Here is an 8,039-nt window from a genome sequence, read left to right as displayed (position 1 = left end):
CCTCTCTCTCTCTGCCCCTCCCTGCCTCTCTATCTCTACCTCTCTCTCAAAATACATAAATAAAATTTTTTAAAAAGAGTAATTCAAAGATACTGCACAGTCCCTGGCACCTTCTAGTCCCTTACAAAACAGGTTCACATAATGTCCTCTATCCCAAGCCATTTCCTCAGAACTAAGGTTTATTCTATACCAACCACTCTTCATGCTCCAGGTACCTTATACCTCTAGGTGTAGACCGAAGGGAGCCCAGGCCTCAGAGAGAGAAAGTATTTCCCTCAACCTGTTCTAAGGCTCATTCGAGAATGACTTCTTTCCAGAAAAATTGATGACTGGAATGTCCATTTCCTTCAGAGGCAAACCTATTCCCAGCTACAAGGTTGTGGCCAAGTTGCTTACAAGAAAATTCTATGGTGACTGACAACATGTTTCCCAAAGCCCATGTTCTTTAGTTTGCCCCAGTTTGCAGGATATCAAGAGCCCAGTGGAAATTAGGTAGTGCAAAAATTAGTGAATGTGTTTGCTACTTTACATGGCAAAAAAGACTTTGCAGATGTGATTGAGTTAAAGACCTTGAAATGGGGAGATTATCCTGTGTTATATGGGTTGACCCAATGCAATCAAAAAGGACCTTTAGCTTAGAGAATGGTTCCTGGCTGTAATTAGAGGCAGATATGACTATAGAACAATGGTCAGAGAGATATAACATTACTGGCTTTGTAGTGAAGAAAGAGGCCACAAGCAAAGGAATGTGGGCAGCCTATAGAAGCTGGAAGGGACAAGGGAATGGATACTCCCCTAGAGCCTTGGTAATGAGTGCAGCTTTGCCAACACCTTGCTTTTAGTCTAGGGAGACCTATGCCAGAGTTCTGACCTATACTCTGTAAGATAATAAATTTGTGTTCTTTCAAGCCACTAAGTTTATGGTAACTTGTAATGGCAGCAATGGAAAACAAATATCTTATTTCTTTTCTGTCTTTCCTTATTAAGGCTACAAAAGACATGGAGACACAGTGTCACCTAGGAATACACTAGTGATGTGTATTATGCTTGTTACACTTGTAATGTTGGTTCATCTTGGACGTGATGTAGGAAATTTTGATAAGCAGCATTCTCTTCTAACCTTAGTCATTCTCAGACTCAAGAAAATGATCTAAAAAAAAGGAGAAATTGACCTAAAACGATAAATAAAGGTGAAGTCAATAGGGAGAAAATTTAAATCAATTAGAGATAAATTCTCTAACCCAGTGGTTCTCAACTTCCGCACTATTGACATTTTGGGCCAAGTAATTCTCTGTGTGCAGGTAATCCTGTGCATTGCAGGATTTGTAGCAGCGTCCCTGACTTTGACCCTCTAGATGCCAGCAGCAAGCCTCCATCTGTGACAACCAAAAATGTCTCCAGATACTGCCAAGTTCGTCCCAGGGACAAAACCATTTGTAGTTGAGAACCAAGGTTATTTCCCAGTGATATCTTGTAGGACAAAAAAAAAGTATATCTTATAAGGATAAGCTTGCTATTCTAGGATATGTTCAGTTAAGAAGTAAACACTGGTAGGACATATGTCAGTCCCTTAGGCCTTTACATTTTCCATATGTGGAACACACAGTGTCAGGGATACAAATATTCATTTCAAAGAGATTTAGGTATAAAAACCTTCTTGGATAAATTAAATTCTCTGTACTGTCTTTCATTTTCAATACAAGGTCTCTTTCCATGAGTCAATCATGTTTCCTGGCAGACTGACTTGGAATGACACTAAATAGAGCTGGGCACTGTGGCTTTACTTGTAAGGACATGGCATGACTTCTGAGGAGATCACACACCAGCACAACTAACTGCAGGTGACTTCGAGTTACAGAGCACAGGCCAGTGGGCACGAAGGGGATGTCGCCACAGAGTCACTTACGGAGGGCAGGGGCTTCAAACAGAGCTAAATTCATTTGGGCTAAAGCTATTAAGTGGAATCTATTCTTAGGGGAAAAAATGCATTGAAGTAGATGTTGTACACAACCAGTCCCATACTTCCATCTCATGAATGAGATTATCTGCTTAGCCCTAAGTGCTGGCACCTCCAACCACCATATGCACAAGACATCAAAGGTTACCTATTCTCCTCAAATATGGTAATGATCTAAAAATAGGGAAGTGATTTAAGAACTAAACAAAGCAACTGAGTTGGTTGTTTATAACCTGTGAATAAGCCAGTGCATGAATTCAGCTGACAACAATTTGAAGTGAGGAATTCAGACTAGAGCAAAATCCATCATCATGATCATGGTAACCCAAATTAATAAATTAATAAAACAGATGGTCCAAGGTTCTAGTCTATAGCAAAATAGCTAAGAATTTGGGTGACATTTCTTTCTGACCAATAAAGTCGGTTGGGTCTCTTTTACAGGACAGAGACATTTAAGACTGGGATTTTCTTTAAAGTATGTTTATAATGACTAGTTGCTATATGTAGTAATAGTCTATGGAAGCAGTGTTTGGGAATGGGAAAGTGAGTTAAAAGTGATAAAGGAATTATTTTTAGCAGAGTTCTGTTTCAGATGGTTTTTATAAATACACTCCCTATAATTAATAATCACTACACAATAAGAAAAAATCCCCATTTCTCCTTCAAAATAATAATTCCCATTCTACTTTCAGATAAATTCAAGATGGTATCTCAATTACATTGCAGATAAAGGTATTATGGTCACAACTGACAGCTCTCTTCAAATATTTCAAGGTCTGTTACACTGGAGAGGGATTAAGTCTTTAGATGTTTATCCAGAATGAGAACCCTTGGATGGAAGTTTCGGGAAACATGTCAGGGTGCCTGGGTGGCTCAGTTGATTGACCATCTGACTTCTGCTCAGGTCATGATCTCACAGCTCGGGAGTTTGAGCCTTGTGTCAGGCTCTGTGCTGACAGCTCAGATCCCAGAGTCTGCTTCGGATTCTGGGTCTCCCTGTCTCTCTGCCCCTCCCCACTTATGCTCTCTCTCTCAAAAATAAACATTAAAAAAAACTGAAAAGAACCTACTGCATCAGGCACTGTAGCAGGCATTGAGAATAAAGGGATGAGGAAAATAGGGCTGGTCCCTGCCTTTTAAGCTGTTAACAAACAGAGAAGAAAGACAAATGAGCAAGCAAGAGCATAAGTGAAGTGTAATAAGGGAAACAGCGTACTACAAGGGCATATGGTGGCAGCCTCTTACCTATTGGGGTGAAAGGGGGCTTGCCAGAGCCAAGGGCCTTTAAACTGAGACCTGACGAAGGAGTGGGGATTGGACAAGGAAAAGAATGAGTGTGGCCAACAGAGAAAGCCTAAAGGTCAGAAGTCACCAGAGCTAACTGCTTTTGAGGGAGTGGTAGAAGCTGCCCACGGCTGGGATAGAGAGAGGTGGGGAGTCCCGAACACTCAGGCTTGAGAGGTTGGTGGAGGTCCTCTTCCTCCTTGGTGATTGTGTGGTGTAGTCACATGAAGTCAGTTTTACTGGGAACAAGGAGAGCACTGCCCCTATGCTCTATAAAACAACCTACCCCAATACCGTGTGCATCTCTTCTTTGCAAAGTCCTGTCCCTGCCCAGACAACCCAGGTGCTGACCTGTTCAGGCCAAACAGCCTAGAGGTGACTCTGACAGTAGAGTCAGTGACTGTCTGCCCCATCTCTCTGCAGTTCTCACTAGGTTACTAGGAAGCTGCTACCCTGCAGAGAGGGCCTACTGCTGAGATATCTCGTAAAGCAGTCTCCAGGTCCACCACCAGCCTCCTGACTCTGGTACCTCCCTGCTGGAACCCTCCCAACAGACAGACTTGAGCAGGGACTTCAGTGCAAATGCCTCTCAGCATTGTTCTTAGGGCACAGGCATCTCCTAGAGAGGACGTTTGGAGAGGGGAGTGTTAGTGAGATGGCCTATCCCTTCCGTACTACTTTATCCTTGCTTTCCCCCTTGGGATTGATTGGGAATGATTTTCTGGAATGGCAGATACCAATTCCAGCCTCTCTCTTGTACTCCCTACCCCCTGGTTGCATGATAGGGGAGGGTGGGAGATTGTGTGGATGCAGCTGTAAACAGTGCAGTTTCCTTCATCTATAATTAGGACCTCTGCCACACCTTTGCATCATGCAGCTTACTAAAGGGTGAAGAGAAAACTTTCTCTGATTTCCACCTGTATTTAGCCACTACCACTAGTTCAGACTCTCATGGATGTATGTGGATTTTCAAGGCCCACCCCTTCCCTGTTTCTCAGAGGAGGAAGCTCTCCTGGGCCTTGGCACACATGGCCCCAGGGAATACCCCAAGTTCTGGGTAAAAAGGGATCAACTTGGTTTCCAAAGAATCTTGGTGGGCACAGGGTGGTCACCCAGCGGTGATCACAGACAATGAGGATTAGCTCTGGAAACCATGCCTGGGAAAAGAAGCCGAAGTTTTAGGCAGCTAAAAGTATGACTTGTTTGGTAGAATTTGAACCCTAACTAATTGATCATGATGTTAAGGAATGATGGTTTATTGTTTAGGTGTGACGGTAGTGTTAGAAACATATTAAAATTAATCTTAGAAAGACAGGTCTGGCTGAAATATTAATAAAATGATATGCTGTCTGGTAGTTTATTATTTAAAAAAATTTTTTTTTACATTTATTTTTGAGAAACAGAATGAGACAAAGCGTGAACGGGGGAGGGGCAGAGAGAGTAGGAGACACAGAATCTGAAGCAGGCTTCAGGCTCTGAGCAAGCAGTCAGCACAGAGCCTGATGCGGGGCTCAAACCCACAAACTGTGAGATCATGACCTAAGCCAAAGTCAGACGCTCAACCGACTGAGCCACCCAGGCGCCCCTGCTGTCTGGTAGTTTAATTCAACATAAACTAACAATAGAAAGAGAGTAGGGATGTATGAGGGGACACAAGCTTAGCCATTAGCTCATGATTGTTGAGCCTGGTTGACCTGATTCGGGGTACATAGGATTTACAATGCTGTAATCTCTCCTTTTGTCTATGTTTCAAATTTTCCCTACTATGGAGTTTTAAAGAGTATACCTAGTAAATATGCAAACCACTAGAAAGGTTTAAGATAACTGAAACCCTTTAAAAAGGCATTAATAAGTGGCATTTCGCTAGATGACTAAAGGCAGAACAAAGTCTCCACAGTACATGTTGAATCAAGCAAACCAAAGATAGCTTTTGGAAGACCTTCTACTATGAATTATAGGTATGTGAAAATTTAGGCTTGGAAAATTCAAATTAGATCTCATACAAAGAAGGGAAGATCAATAGAGAGATCTAAAGTAATATATGTTCTTTCTTGGCAATGTTACTATTAGATTTACTAGATAATCAAGATTGGACAACAAGAACAAAACACATTTATTCATTTTCTGAAAAGTTTTGAGTCCAGTGTTGTTAGAAGGCAGAAATAAATTTCCAAGTGACCTCCACGGCTCCCAAATTGGTTTCTGTGTAAATGAGAGACAATACGAAATTCTCAATGTCATCGTTTCTATTCCGCTGTCGGCAGGTTTGGTCCAAAAAACAAACATCAGTTTATCATCAAAAGGATTGGAAACACGCAGTTCTAAATCTACTGTGTAGAGATGCGGCAAAATTCGGGAAGTAGATCCTAACCCTCGGGGTTGGATCCCACAAAATGTAAGAGAAATGGAGAGAATACAGTGAGCTGATCATTTCATTCTCATTTAGAATGTAGATGTCTGTCACAATCCAAATTCTTAGTACTGAGTTCAACTGCCAAGGTTTTCATGTCACACTTCACTTGCCACTGAGGAATTGGATCAGGAGACAGACAGATATTGACCACATGAGCAAGTGCCCTGTCCACCTTCAGGTAGGATCAGAGCCTAACAGTGAGTTATTGGGTGTCCACTGGGTGCTAAACATCTCACCAACATTATTGAATATAAACTCTTCAGCATTCTTATTATCTTTCCATTTTACAAATAAGGAAACCAAGGCACAGGGAGATTCAGAGAGTCACCTAAAGTTATAAAACTAATAAGTCACCACTAAGTTTGGATTTAAGACAGATCTTACTACAGCATCCATGTCTTTTGCCACCACACAAGCCCCTTTTATCAGATACAACAGAGACTATAAAATACATCAGAGACTATGTCCTCTTTGGTGTTAAGTAAACACATATTCTTTTATTGATCCATCAGGCAAGTCATCCAATCATGTCCTTCTTGATCCATCACTGCAGTGAACCTCTAGTACTGTGAAATTCCTTTCCTTCCAGAAGCTCATCAGGACTCCCACCTGGGATAAGGCAAAAAGCCACTCTTACATTTAAAATTAGCCACTTATTTGGGGTGCCTGGGTGGCTCAGTTGGTTGAGCGTCCAACTTCGGCTCAGGTCATGATCTCATGGGTTCGTGAGTTCAAGCCCCGCGTCAGGCTCTGTGCTGACAGCTCAGAGCCTGGAGCCTGCTTCAGATTCTGTGTCCCCCTCTCTCTCTGCCTCTCCCCTGCTCGTGCTCTGTCTCTGTCTCTCAAAAGTGAACAAACATTAAAAAATAAATAAAGTAGCCACTTATTTTTCACGTGCATGCGCGCGCACGCACACATACACACACACACACTCACATGCACATATAAGTTGATTTGGGTGGGTTAAAAGTCAGAGAATAAGAGAAAAGAATCCCTGGCAAGGATGCCTGTGATAATCAAAACTACTTCTGATCAGAATTCAGAAGACAGCTCAACCTAAGGCAAAGCTGACTTGTTAATTTGGCAGACTATTTCCTGTCCAGGAAGGAAGTAAATCTAGACCTGCAGATATGTGGGCAAGATGGCTGCAAATGACTTGAGAAAGAGGTGAGAAAAGAAGAATTCTTTTCAGACAAGGTTTTCCTTAGGAATAAGAGGCAAGGCCAATCTTTCCTCTGCAAGCTCAAGCTCATTAGGTCTGTGTTGCTAGCCTCATATGTGATCACTAAGATTTATTGTATAATATTAAATGGATCCAGTTATAATGTCCTTGTTAACCCTGATGGACAAGTTATTTGACAGAAAACTGAACACAATCCTCCCCTGGGAGAAGTGTAAATATTTATCTTCCTAGCCCCACTAGAAGAACAATTTTGTAGCTAATAATATCCTCTATGCAAAGATTTACCATAGTACTGGGCTAGTATAGTCATTGGTTAAAAAAAACATCTCCACGATAGAACTTTTGAACTAGGTGATCAGAAGCATTTAAAAGTAAAATAAAGTATCTTGTTTCCCAGTTTTTGAGTCTTATGTAGGTAGGCTATACTAAATCCAATTCAAGAACTCCTTGCTTTGGCTATATCATACTGTGTGTTTCAAGAGGATGTCAACTGTTACGTTTAGTATTTTGTTGTACTTGTTCTGGAATTTCTCATGAATGGTAGGTGACCAAATGCTTTTTTTTTAAGTTTATTTATTTCTGTTGAGAGCAGGGAGGGGCAGAGATAGAAAGGGAGAGAGAATCCCAAGCAGTCTCCATGCCCAGCACAGAGCCCATGACTGTGAGATCATGACCTGAGCCAAAACCAAGAGTCTGACACTTAACCAACTGAGCCACTCAGGTGCCCCGAACAATTGCTTTTTTACGATGCTAGACCATAGGACATTCTTAGGTGTAGTACATTCCTTCATTTAATTAAACATGTGAAAAGGAAAAATAATGGCCTCAGCTCATACTTTCTTTCACAGCACTATGAGGTGAGTGGCACAAATGGCACAAATATATAATTGCAATGAAAGAATCAGAGTGTATGCATTTTTTCTTAAATTAAAACAGAATAATGTGTTTTTCTATAATATCACTTCTGCTAACTTATGTTTTATTTAATTCATGTTTTAATAAATTCTAATTTATTTAAAAAATCTAAAATTATTGATTTTACATGATAAAATTACAGTTCAAGGTGGCTTAAGCAAGAAAAGGAATTTATTAGTCAACATAAGTACATCTTCAGATATGGCTTGACCAAGATGCTAAAACAGTGTCATGTGGACTTTTACTCTCCCAATCTCCTTCCTTTGCTTTCCTTTATGTTGATTTTA

General features: G+C 41.0%; 1 protein-coding gene across 3 annotated transcripts in view; it reads left to right on the top strand.

The window, feature by feature from the left end:
- Positions 1-5,735: 5,735 nt before the first annotated feature.
- The window catches only part of ABRA (actin binding Rho activating protein), a 38,499-nt gene continuing 36,195 nt past the window's right edge, over positions 5,736-8,039 (top strand). For 2 of the 3 annotated variants that reach the window (XR_006212960.1, XR_006212959.1), the window contains exon 1: positions 5,736-5,832. The gene's annotated coding sequence lies outside the window, so the exon portion shown is untranslated. Of the gene's footprint in view, positions 5,833-6,741; positions 6,820-8,039 lie in introns of those variants that run through there. The other variant, XR_006212961.1, reaches the window with a different exon arrangement.

This window comes from Panthera tigris, chromosome F2, assembly GCF_018350195.1.
Source record: "Panthera tigris isolate Pti1 chromosome F2, P.tigris_Pti1_mat1.1, whole genome shotgun sequence".
In the NCBI taxonomy this organism is placed as follows: Eukaryota; Metazoa; Chordata; class Mammalia; order Carnivora; family Felidae; genus Panthera; species Panthera tigris.
This window is presented reverse-complemented; position numbering and strand designations above follow the sequence as displayed.